Source organism: Cavia porcellus, unplaced genomic scaffold, assembly GCF_034190915.1.
Source record: "Cavia porcellus strain 051 isolate PalLab524CR breed Dunkin Hartley unplaced genomic scaffold, mCavPor4.1 scaffold_5, whole genome shotgun sequence".
Lineage (NCBI taxonomy): Eukaryota > Metazoa > Chordata > Mammalia > Rodentia > Caviidae > Cavia > Cavia porcellus.
Genome location: NW_026947488.1, coordinates 561,386 through 574,654, shown reverse-complemented (window position 1 = coordinate 574,654; position 13,269 = coordinate 561,386). Strand labels below are relative to the sequence as shown.

Below are 13,269 nucleotides of genomic sequence, written 5' to 3'. Positions count from 1 at the left end.
CCTATGCAGGCTCTTGGGAGCCCACATTTCTAGAGTTGGTCCCTCCATTTCTTTGCTGTGGAGTGAATGTGCATCCTGCCCCTCAGGGCACCAAGGGTGTCCTGGTGTCATGAACACCCATCAGAATGGAAGTTGGAGATAGGATCTTCAGAAGGGAAATCCTGTCTTCATCTGCTTGGAGCAGGTTTACTCGGTCTGTGAGGAAGCCAGGCACCTTCGTAGGGATGAGATCTGGCCACGAGCCTGCTCTGCTTGCTTAGTTGACCCTGGGATAGATGCAGTGTGATGCTGTCTGTCACTCTTGAGACAGTGCCACCCGGGGCTAGAAACCCTCCTCCCCCGCTGACAGCCTTAGATGACAGGCTGCCTGGAGAGCTAGTCCTGTGATTTGGTTTGGAAAGTCATTATTACTGCCTAGCAGTTTAGCTGTTGTTTTTACAGCACTGGGAAGGTTAAAAGAAATAATGATAATAATATAAGAAACACCCAGCCACAGTAACTGCCTGCAATGTGCTATTTGCATTTTTAAGGAAACACTTCTTTGAGACAGCCTGGGTGAAAGGTCACTATTTGCATGTAAATGGAAATACATCTGTATTATTACATCTGTATTATTACATCTGTATTATTTTCTCAGCAGTGAGCTGCTGTTGGAGAGATTAAGGGACATGGCTTGCATTTGGCGTTTATTCAATACAGAAAGTACCAACAAGGCTGATTTAGAAGCAAAATAATGAGAGAAATGTGCAAAGCTATATTGCCGATTTCCCCTGCCCCCGCCTTCTCGTCTCTCATTTTCACCTAAACTCAGCAAAAACAGGTCTGTCGGCCCTACTCAGCAAGTCTTCATTCTACTTCTCACTGGATTCCAGTTTAAAAAAAAAAGAAAGAAAAGAAAAAGAGCAGAACGTGCCCTCATTTTCCTCGCACGCCCCGTTCCTGTTTGTGTTTCCAGTCAAAAGCGGTTTCAGCAGGGAGGGCTGCCAGAAACCTAGGAATGAACACCCCTTCTGTAACTGCGTACTACCTCCAGGAGGGAGGCAAGGCTGGAGGAAAGGGCCGTAAGGCTGGAGCTGATGTAGCGGGGTGCTACCAGACCCCTGTAGGGTAAAGTGGGGGACCAACTGCAGTTCTCCAGGGGAACCCTGCTGCTGGGGTACAGGAAGATTTTAATAGGGATTTTCAAGGTGTTCAACCGTTCCAGGGCCTGGTCTCTGACTTTCCTTAGTGGCAAAGCCTGTCATCCCAGAGAGAAATTCCAAGCATGGGGCCTGTGTGTTGGAAGTAAGGGCAGGAAGAATTGTTTTAGGTCACGAGTGTGGGGTGTCCTGAGGAGGAGGAGGCCTTTCCCTGCTTTAATCTGTACTCATGGATGTCTCCACTGGACACTCCTTACTTAAATAACTTTCCCCACTTTTTTTTTTTTTCGTCTTTTTGAGACAGTGTTTCACTATGTAGTTCAGGCTGACCTTGAACTCACTGTATAGCATAGACTGGCCTGGAACTTGCAGTGATCCTCCTGCCTCATTCTCCTAAATGCTGGGATTACAGGATGTACCACCATGTCTAAACTTCCATCCTTATTTTTTAAACAACCTCAAATCTGCGGAACAATTTCAAGTACAGGACAAAACTGTTTTTCCTGAACCATTTGAGGGCATGATGCCACTGAGACACTGTTACTCAGAGCCCAGGATGGATATTTCCTGCAAAGAGGGCCCTTTTGTGCCTTCACCTGCACGTTCTCAGACCTTTCAAAAGATGAGTTCAGACCACATGCTATGCCAGGTCCTGGGGTCTTACCTTTGTCAGTCCAGCATAGGAAGGGTTGTGTCTTCGATGACTGTGAATTTTTAAAGAACACCGATCAGTTATTCTGTAGAATGTCCTTTAATTTGGATTTGTTTGATGTTGCCTGTGATTGAATTTGGGTTACATAGCACCCAAGTGTGAGGTTCATCATATAACAGGGTCTTAGAGGCTTACAGATGCCCAATGGCCAATTTCTGTAAGAGGAAACTGGGTATTCATCTTCCTTTGTGCTTGTCTCCTTTATTACCTTAAACTTTGGGTCAGATCCCTGTTCAGCTCTCCAGGAAAGCCTGTTAATCACAGAAGGAGCATCTGCCTAGAACCTGGTTTATTATTCCTATATTTACACCAAGATAAGAGTAACTAAGGTGTTTTCCAAGACTTACAGGGACATTGAATTGCAGGTCTTCACAAATGTCCTGTTCCAGACTCCCTAGAGCAGTGCCTAAAAGACTCTAATCATTGCCCTAAACTTAGAGATTTCAGGAAACGCAGAGCCTTGCAGATAGCTTATTCTATGATGAGACCCCTCGACATGGGCATGATTATCCGTTGATGGAACTGAGGCTGCCCTTCTAAGCATGAGTGTCATCTCATGGGAAGCCATAAAGATTTCTCTAAGGTTGCTTTGGAAAATCAGATAGCAACCAGATCACAGCTTCCCAAGACTACCTGTCTCCTTCCTCTGTGAGCTACACAAACTCCAACTCTTACCTTTGTCCCTCTTTTCCATAGAACCCCCAAAGTTTCAGCTGGGTATGGTGGTGGATGCCTATAATTCCAGCACGTGGGAGGCTGAGGCTGGAGGGTTGATGAGAGTTTGAGGCCAGCCTGGACACACAGTGAGTTCAAGGTCAACCTGAATTACATAGTAAGACCCTGTCTCAAAAACAAAAACAAAACACAAAACACAAAACAAAACAAACCCACAAAGTTTCTGTCAGACCCTTGAAGACAGATCTTGAGCCACTGTATTTGTCCTTCCCAGCGTGGCCATGCAGATTAAAGCTCCTTTATCTCTATTTGGCTGCTTGATTAATGTTTTGGGACTGGTGGCTGAGTCTGGAGCTAGCACCCTAAAACCCTGCTAATAGTATCTCTAAGCCTGATGTTTAGGGATACTACTTGTCGCTCAGGTGACAAGATGACTTCACTGAGTGAAATGGGCCAGCTCAAGGTGTCTGCAATGTCCCTCTTTTCCTTTTGCAGTCACTAGGTACTTTGAGAGAGAGTACTTTGAAATCTTTTCCTTATCAAACTGTTTATTTACATTTAAGGACACCTCTAGACTCATGACCTCTTATTTTACCTAAAGAGTTATTGGCTTTACTTTGATTCTTAGATTATCCCTGGTGGTCTGTGGGATCTGGGTGTTCCTCACATGCCAACGTGTCTCCCTCTCTGCCTCATGCCTGCAGCCTCAGTCTAGAGAGCAGAGGGCAGTCTGTGACCCGGGGCTGAGGAGAAGAGGAGCGCTGTGCACACACGTGCATGCATGTGCTGCATTTACATCTGTGTTTATTTTCCTTTTACTGAGGCACCTTGAAATCAAGCATTCACACTGATTCCAGTCCTTATGGGTTCTTCCAGAGTTCTGCTTTCGGTCACTTTTCCTCCTACCTGGAGAAACGTGGCTTCTATCATCATTGACATAGATGCTTCCTGATCTGTCCCCTCCTTGTACAGCTGCTCTTCTCACCCCACAAAAGTGCTGCCCTAGGTGATCATCTCCTGAACAGGCCTTCTTGCAGCTCACTGTCTAGCTGCCTTCTGTGACACAAGCCCCTGCTCCCAGCAAGCCAGCTTGGCAGGGTGTACTTTTCTCCTTACCTGGCTCTGACAACAGGAAGACTCACCAATTCAGTTTGCCCAGGACGGGGGCTCATGGTATGTAGGGCAGGATACCCTTGGAGCATAATGGGATGGATGGTTGGCCTCTTTGGCCTCAGGGCTGGTGCCAACTTTTAAACACAATGACCTGTTGCTTGCTTTGTAGCACTGAATGTTGTGTGCATTTATGTACATATGTATGTGTGCATGTATTATGATACCAGGGATTCAGCCAAGGCCTTTACTCTTAAACTACATCCCCACTCCTTTTTTTTTAAAATTTGTTTGCTTTTTTGAGACAGGGTATTGGTGTGTAGTTCAGGGTAGGCTTGAACTTATTATGTAGCTTAGGCTGGCCTGCAACTCACCTGCCTCAGCCTCCCAAGTGCTAGGAGTATAGGCTTGTGCCACCATGCCCAGGTTCATTTAAAAAAAAAAAATATATATATATATATTATATATATTTTATTTTGAGACAGGGACTTCTAATTTTCCCAGATTGGGCTTGAATTTGGGATCCTCCTGCCTAAGCCTCCCGGAGTATTGAGATTACTGGTGGACCAGCATACCTGGCTTATTTATTTGTAATGTTCTAATGTTGGATCAAGGGGCACATGTCAGAATTCTTTCACCTACAGGTGTTTTTTCCTCTTGTAGATGATTGTCCTCTTCCCCACTCCCTTATGAGGATCAGTGAGCAGTTTCTTAAAAAAATTTTTTTTTGTCTTTTTCATTTTTATCGGTACCAGGGATTGAACTCATGACCACCTGCTTGCAAGGCAGGCGCTTCTGCCTCTGAGCTAAACCCCCAGCCCCTCAGTGAGCCGTTTTTGAGGCAGGGTGTATCTGGAAGTGTTTTATTGTATTATTCCCCTAGGTTACCATGTTAATGTCTGGAATAGCAAGTACATGCTGCAGCTAGAAATCAGTCCCTTAGTTTGGGAGGCCTGTGTGGGCTGCTGAGTTGTGCGGTGCTGTTCTGGATGTAGGTTTTGTCCATGACCTTTCCCCCTTTGGAGGTGTTTAATATCCTTTTTTGTACCTGATGCTTTAAAATTTTGGGCTGAGTTGAATGTGGATCTTTTTTTATTCACTATGCTAGGCATGTATTTTATTTTTTAAAATTTTTGTTTAATACAATTTTTTATTGGTATATATTTGTAATACATAATAATTCTATTTGTTTGGGGAATTTGTTCTTTTTTTTTGGAGTGGGTACTGAGATTTGAACTCAGAACCTCACACTTGCCAGATAGGCAATGCGCCACTGAGTTAAATCCCTAGTCCAAATTTGTACATTTGTTTTGGGAGATCTTGATCATTTTATCTTCCCACATTGTCCTTTCTCTCTCCTTTCCCAAATTCTCCACAGTATACCTATGCTGGATATTCACTGAGTCTTTTGTAATAAAAATAAAATTTTGTTTAGTTGTAGGAAATTAGTTTAGTTATTTAGTTTGTTCTGCATTCTCCCACTTTTCTTGTTCTCTGTTTCTGGTGCTCCTAGGTCAGATATTAGATCTCAATTTGCTTTTCTTCCTCATCTTTTCTATTAGATTTTAAAATTAAATTAAAAAAATTTTTTTTAGTACTGGGGATTGAATTTATGACCTTGCGCTTACTAAGCAGGCGCTTACACCACTGAGCTAAATCCCTGGCATTATTGGATTTTTCATTTTGGTTTTATAATTTATTTCTAGGTTGGGAGTGAGACATCATGGTGGTGTTAAGCCTTCCCAAACAATGTCTGTCTCTTCCTAGACTGCTTCATCTATTCTGTCTTGGACAGTTTGTGTCCAGCTTCTGTGGCCCTCTTTGTCCTTGCTGTAGCCATGGTCTACATGGGCAGTGGGAGGAGCTCCTGCAAATGTCTTCACTCTTTAGTGGTCAGGGCAGGGCCTCAAGTTGAACTCCAACGAGTTCTAGACCTGGCTTCCCCCTGGGCAAGTGGGGGACGGGTGTGGGTCTGTGTGTCCTTGAAAGCTTTGCCTTTCTGGAGCCTGGACCTCAGAGGCCTGTGTGTCAGATGTTCTCTGAGTTCACAGAGGAATTCTCGACTGCGGTACCCCTCAAGTCTGCTGCAACTGTTGCTGGCTTTGTGGGTCTTTCCACTGGCTTTTCATTCTTATGTTTCCTTTCTATAAACCTGGGCAACAGCAAGAAAGAAAAGAGAAGGAATTGAGATGAAAGCTAGGAATTTTTTTTTCCTTTGAAGTGGAAAAATGTAGTTTTATATTCAACTCTGGTGCTCAGTCTTTTAATTTCACTCTGCATAAGTAATAATGAAAGCTGAAGATGCCTGGCCTCTCCGGGGCAGTGGAACCCCACAGGCGGGTATGACCGGACCCTGCTGGCTTGTGGGGTTGTGGTAATCCTTGGCCCGCTTCAGGTTAACACTTGGCCTATCCTATTGACCATTCAGATGCGGCCCAACCGAGAGGCAGGTATGTTTTTGTGTTCCCAGAAGCAGCTGTCTCTGTGTTGGCTGAATGCAGCTGTAATTGCCCTGGGTGAAGGTGGGTTTCTGAAGCCTCATCAGCCCTCCATGGCTCATCCCTCATTGCCACAGAGACCCCCGACCCAGCCTTTCATGAGCAAGGAAGTCGAGACTACAGTTGACATTTGTGTGATGTGAGAGGGGCCCAGTTCCTTTTGGCTGTTCATTTCTCTCAGCACATTTGTTCTAGCACATTGAAAAGACTGTTCTTCCCCATTAAACTGTCAGAGTGCCATTGTTGAAAGTCAACAGACATTTGTGAGAATGTCTTCTGTGGAAAGGAGAAATCTGTGCCTCGGTGTCATAGGTGTGGTTTCTCAGTTTGTGGCTTTTCTTTTCACCTTACTGATATTGAAGTATAAAGGTTTTAAACTTTGATAAAGTCTAGTATATATCAATTTTTTTCTTACATGTCTTGTGTTGTGGTGTCATGTCTAAGAAACAACTATCTAACTCCAAATCAGAAAGGCTTATTCTTGTGTTTTCTTTCTTTCATTTGTTCATTTATTTATGGTGCTGGGGACAAATATAGGGCCTTAAGCATGCTACACGAGAGCTCTTCCACTGAGCATCATCTCTAGACCTTCTAAGCTTCCTGAGGGTTGTAGGCTTTACATTTTGATCTGTGGTCCACAGTGAATTAATTTTTTTGGTTGTCCATTTGTCCTAGGACATTTGTTAAAAGCATATTTTTCCCATTAAATTATCTTAGTATCTTTGCTGAAAATCAATTGACTATAATAGAACTGATTATTTTGGACTCTTAATTCTCTCCTGATTACCTGTATGTCCATCCTATGCCAGTACCAAATTGTTTTGATTATTACGATTTTGTGGTAAATTTTGAAACTGGGAAGTGTGAGTCCTACAACTTTGCAAAATGTGTTGAAGACTGAAAGTATTTGAATTTCTATACTCAGTGCCTGGCCTCGGGCTTATCTCTTCTGCTCTTCATTCTTATTCTGGGAATGGAAGTATTTGCCAGTGGTGGGACTCTGCTGGTGTTGGAGCAGGGTCAGTGCCTATCACCACGGTCTCCCAGACGGGGCACAAAGATAGTCCCCTAGCAGGCTGGACTGACCAGAATGAAGATAACTGAGGAAGTCACAGAGAGGACAGCTCCTCTATCAGGCTGGTGTCATAGCCCTGTCAAAGACATGATGAGTTGGGTCAGCAGTACTGCTAGGGACCACCCGAACCAGTGTTTTTGTATGCTCTTCCTGGGAATGTTGACTCTAGTGCCTGGAGGGTGACTGGGTTCCAGGAAGCAGACCCCATTAGCAGGGTGACAGGTAGGCTGTGGCTCAGTTCTGGAAGTCTCTGGCCCATTTGAGGACGAGTCCATTCCCTGTGGCCAGATTGAGCAGTCCTAGTTGCTTTGCTCAGCTTGCTTGCCCACTGCAGCCCCCAAACACTGAATCTGTGGTCCCTGTGAGGACAGACACTAGTGCCAAGTTCAGCAGGCAGGGCTCAAAGTCCCCAAATAGGACTCACGACCAGTGAGGCCATCCTGGCCTAAGGGATTGCTGCTGAATGGCTTGTTATCTGAGATATGCTTGGGATACAAGGGCCCTGCATTTCAGTGAACAGGATTCAGATGAACTCCCCAGAGAATCCAGAACCCCAGAGGAGGACTGGTCCCTCCTACCCTAACACCCTGCAGCCAAATTCCAGGTGAGAAATGTGGTGTGGAGCCAAGAGCAGCGGGAGCCATGTGCCTCAATGAGGGCTCTTCCCTTTCTCCAAATAGTTTCCTCACTTTGGATGAAGTTAAAGTTTTAGAGGGGCTGGGTGACCCACAGAGTGGGTCTGCATGAGCAGTGGGACACCTTGGCTGTAACACTGGGGGACTGAGAAGCAAGACAGCCTCTAGGAGTGGGATGCATGGCTCCTGCGTGTGGCTCTGTGGTTCTTGCCTTTTGACTGGTGAGTCCTGCTCATTGTGGTACCTGTGGCTTAGTGTGTTGTCAGGGACACAGGTTTGTAGAGCATCAGAAAGGAAGGTCTTGTCTAGGGTAGAGCCAGGGGAGGACTTGGCCGCGTATAGGTCCCAGTGGGGGCCACAAGGGCCAAAGGTGAACTATGTACTTTAATAGGCTCCTAGCAGTGACTTTTTCAGTTGTTGCCAAGAAATTCCCTGGAAAAAGCAAGCAGAATCATGTCATGAAGTTGTGAAATTTAGAATCTGTACTTTGACTAACTGCATGCTATACAGCATAGGGGTGTGGTTCAGAAGCCCTTGCTTGGGGAATGTGCACTGGCTTTGCAGCCACTAGGAGACAGGAAATGCCCCCTGAAGGAGTAAATGATCTTAAGGTCTTGGTGCTTTGCTGAGTAGATGTGGAGTCAGGCTGACCTAGTAACAGGAGCACAAGGAACATGGGTGATAGAGAATTACACAAGGCTAGAGGAAAAGCTGAAGTGACCTGGTTACCTCCCATCAAGCACTTAGGCAGTTCCCATTTGCCAGGGCTCTAAGAGGCTGGAGAGAGTTGGAGCAGAAGATTCAGAGATCTTCTGGAGTGCCCTTAGATCCTTCGCTCTAGCTGTCAACAAGCCATGCCTTGTACATTCCCTGCTACAAGAAATTTCACTTAAACCGTGCAATCTAGGCAGTGCACAGGTGTTTACAACTTCTCTTCTCCCTGATGGATGCTCATAAGGGGAGGCTCACGTACTGTTGAGCCCGGCAGTTCTCTAGCTCTCACTGTCACAGTGGAGGAGATCCATAGAGAACTCTTCAACCCCAGATCCAGAGTGTTATGCACACCTGGTGACGGCAGATAATATGTTTATTGTTTTATTCACATCTGAACTTTTCCGACTCTGTTCTTCCTCCCTCTGTCCCCAGCAGAGTAAAGTTAACTGGCCTTGTCTCCCTTGGGCAGGGTCTTTTTCTTAGATCCCTTACACTCTTGGTGGCATCTACCCTGTGACTTTTGTGTTTTGGATGTCCTGTCTCTGCCACAGGTTTGAGGACCTACCTATCTGTGGCGTAGGCTCGGTTTCACTTAGAGGCACCTCACACTGGTGCAGATTGATGACTGCCAATCTTATATTCCAGATGGCAACCTGGGGATTCGGACATTGGGGTAGCCATTCCTCATTAGTAGCCATTCCTCACTAGTCAAAGTAATCCTTTGACCTTCGGTCAAAGCCTGTCCTCAGCCAGGCCTTGTGGTTGACTGACAGCTCAGATAGGGAAGGCCCTTAGTTGGGGCTAGCAGTACATAAAGTCTTGGTGGGTTTATCATTTCTTTGAACACCTTGTGTTATATTATCTGCTTGATACCCAAACTACTGTCCTCTGTGTCTAGGCTCCCAAAGGAAATCTAAGGCCCTTTAATGGGATAAAATCATTTCCAGGAACTAAGAAGATTTTTTGTTGTTTGAAGGGTACCCAAGGCCAGTAGTGGGAGAATTCTAGACAAAAACAGCATTTAGGGAAGTATATCGGACACCTGGGTGGGGGAAGAAAGATGATGTTTATGACAACAGTGTGTCTGACTTGGCTTGCAGCAGTATCCAAACTCACTTCCAAGGAAAAGTGGAGAGCAAAATGTAGGAATATTCATTTCCTATTTTTATTGTTGGTTACTAATGACCTTCGTCTGAAACTGCAGTTGTAGAAAGCAGGTTGCCATGGAAACAGGGAGTGATGTGCAGGGAATAGGTACACAATGCATTTCTTTGTCATGTCCAGTTGATGCATTCAGTCTTTATTTAGACGTGTGAATTTATGTGAGGAATTAAATATTAATGGGAGGCATTGCCCTGAAAGAAACAGAATAGAGGGAGAGAAAAGACTCTGAAAACAGGTGAAGGCTCTAGCCTGAGCTACACAGAGTTGCCAGAGCTGACTCAAGGCCATGGGTGGATCTCACTTTCTTTGATCGATGGCCTACCAAGAAGTAGAGCAAAGCAATGTGTTTTTTCTTGTTCTCTTTTTTTGAAATGGGTCTGGATTGCAGATGCTTTTGGGAGCAGTGAGGGGTTTAGTTGTAACTGAGTAATTACTCACTAATTAGCTAATCTTCAATGTAGGAGAGCTTAATGCTAGGCTGTCTTCAAGTGGGTCTTACCTGGTTTTCATCCACATCATGCTTGAAACTGTTATGTTCATGCATATCCATACTCATCTGACATGTGTTCCTTAAAGTAGCTACCAGAGCTGGGATGATGGTGAAGAGGACCTGAGAGGCTCCCGAGGCAGAGAGGAATTTCCCTTGTCCCCGAAACAGCCATAGGCCAGGACCTTGTCCACCCTTCTAGTGGATTTCAGAAGCGAGGGGGTTATACAAATGGTGTGTAAAGTATCTCAAGTCTCTCTTTCATGGCCTGCTTGGTTCTTATCAGGACTTCTTTTTCTCTGTATCTTTTTAAACTTTCAGAAAATGAATTCCGGGGTGAACTGCTGACCCAGAGGTGGACACCTGGAGACAAGACCAGCAGCTACAGGACCTCAAGACGCCTCCTGGGAAGACACGGCAAGGTGAGGACTCCAACCTGCAGGCTTCCTGTGCCAACCTCTCCTCAACTGCTAGTCATGAAGCACAGAGGGGATGGTAACCATTAGAGTCTGGATTGGGCAAAGGGTAAATGGTAAATATAGGGCTTCCCTTAAGGCTACTGTTACTGTTGCCAAGCTTCTAATTCTAGAACTTCCTACTAAGCTGCTTTAGGTAAAACCAGCTCCCCAAGGCCTAGTGACCCCAAATCTGGCAGTCGAGGTGGACAGCAGTTATGAGAGCACTCTTTCCCAGATGTTAGATGCTGATCTCTCTTCCTGGATGTGTCATCCTTTTCTATTCCAGCTACTACCCAGAACATGATCACCAAGTTGGGGACAGCCAATTTGATGTGGAAGCTTTATTTGTGGGTACTTGAACTTTATTGTCAAAGCTCAACATATTTACTTTGAATCTGATGAAAGGAAGGTGCATGTTAGAAGTCTTTCATGGCTGCCTTGCCAAGCACCCCCACTCCTCCTGCTTCTGTGATGTTGCTTCAGGCATAGGAATACTGATCTTGACTTGACCTAGAACTGTGACGTTTTGTTTATTACAGATTTAAAAGTATTACTGTTGATATTATAAAATATTGTATTAAATTATTCTTTATCTTAATCACAGAGTTTTGGCCTCACTCCTCTCACCCTACTTTAGCCTGAGCTACACTGGAGCAAGACCATGAAGTGATCTGACTTTCGGCCAGGGGCTCTGGGTGAAGTGTTTTCTATGATTGTCCAGCACAAAATCAGGGTTAGGTAGGAGAATTTTGCCTCCCCCTTCCGTTCCCTAATCTGAGGCACTCAGATTACTTGGGACGTGGCATGGATTCCAGGTGACTGTCCAAATGCAAATGACACGAATAAGCTTAGGTCCACACTCAGGCCCTCCTGACAGCACAGGCCATTTCCTAAGTGCTCCACTGAGAGCTGTTTGCCCCTGTATTGGGAAGCTAGGGCCTGAGTTACCATTCTTACGGAAAGCTAAGACATGGCTTGGGTCAGGGGCAGAGGAGGATGTGAGACGGCTGGTTGCTCAGGAATGAGGGTATCACAGGTAGTATATCACCTGCTAAAGGAGGTCTGAGAAGGACAGCCCCTGAGAAGGCTGTCCCAAGAAGGACAGCACAGAGCATGAGGGCCTAAGATATAGAGGAGGAGGAGCTATTGTGGGTAGGAAGCACAGCAATCCAGGCCTGTGCAGGATATGGCCACAGCCTGGCTTTGAATTCAGCACCAAGAATGTGGACAGCTTAGCTCCTGTTGGAAGGGACTGTCAGACAAAGTGGGAAGTGGTGTGTTTGAGGAAGTACAAACATTGATGGTGACCTCCTAAACCCCTTCTTGATCTGTGGAATGAAGCATTTGGGCCCAAATATAATAGCGGATACCTAAAGTTATGGAACTGAGGAGATAATCAGCTGCATCCCTTCCTCTGCCCCAGGGGCAGCCTCCAGTGATAATAACTAGATGGATGCACCTACAGGTAGGAAGATAACACCCTCGCTGTGGCCTGTCTGACCCACCTCACTTTGTGTTGTTGGGTTCTACCCTGGGTGTGGAGAAATTTCACCTGTGGCAGAGTTTCAGTGCTTTTTTTTTGTACTGGGACTCAAACTCATGACCTTGTGCTTGCTGGGCAGGCGCTTGTGCCAGTGAGCTAACTCCCTGGCCCCTTCTGGTAGAGTGTTTAACTGTTTAGTTTAGATATGATTACTCTGAGGATTGGAGTGAGTTAGGAGCCCATGCTTACAGCTATAAGGAGGCCCTTCCTCAACACGTATATTAAATAATGCCTGATAGGGAAGTCCTTTCTACATCCAAAAAGGGGCTGGTCTACTCAGCTGCAAGAAAGTTGCACAAGGGGTGGAATGTCAGGAGAAGTTCAGATGCACAATGGGATGCCCGCAGATGGAACAGAACTGCCATAAATGGAACCAAGAGATGCTGAGATGGCTCCCAGGGGAATAGCCATGTGGTTTGGTCTCAATAATCCAGAAAATGGAAAGCAGGATGTACACTGGGCTTCTGAGGGAGCAGATCTTTGCATCACTGTGTGTGATGACCTTGTTTAGAGCTCATACTCAAAAGAAAAGGAAACTCTAAATTTGTGCAAGTGGGCAGCAAATGAGTTGAAGCTGTGAGGTACCCCCCTGGGAGGCTTGAGGAGGGGAACAATGCCTTAAAAAACTCCTCACAAACTCTTTAATGGAGCTTGTCCCTGTTGATAGGAACTGTCTACTCTCAGAGATTTGCAGCAGTAACACCAGAGCTTCCCCAAAAAAGTAATAAGAACTAAGGAGTAATAAAATCCAAAATGTGTAAATTTTGTTGTAAAAAGAGAGGGAGGGAAAAAAAAAAGAGCTCTAACGGATATAACAGCAAGTGTGTTTAGGGATGTTAAATAGCTGACTATATTAATGTTTTTGGATCATTGAACACAGCTGTTTGCAGTCTCTCTGTTTGAATGTCTACTTTGTATTCTTTGATACTGTGATTTGAGCAACTATTTCCAAGATGATAACATGTAATCTATTAACAGGTGATTTCTTACTGTTATGTTTTTTTTTTGTAGTTCTGTATTATGTGTAACCTTACACTGCTTTGTTTTGTTTTGTGTTTT

General features: G+C 45.1%; 1 protein-coding gene across 5 annotated transcripts in view; it reads left to right on the top strand.

Moving 5' to 3' along the window:
* Myt1 (myelin transcription factor 1) overlaps window positions 1-13,269 on the top strand; it is a 58,899-nt gene that overhangs the window by 7,428 nt on the left and 38,202 nt on the right. For all 5 annotated transcript variants that reach the window (XM_063247966.1, XM_023561944.2, XM_003462780.5 and 2 more), the window contains exon 2: window positions 10,531-10,631. The gene's annotated coding sequence lies outside the window, so the exon portion shown is untranslated. The remainder of the gene's footprint in view (window positions 1-10,530; window positions 10,632-13,269) is intronic.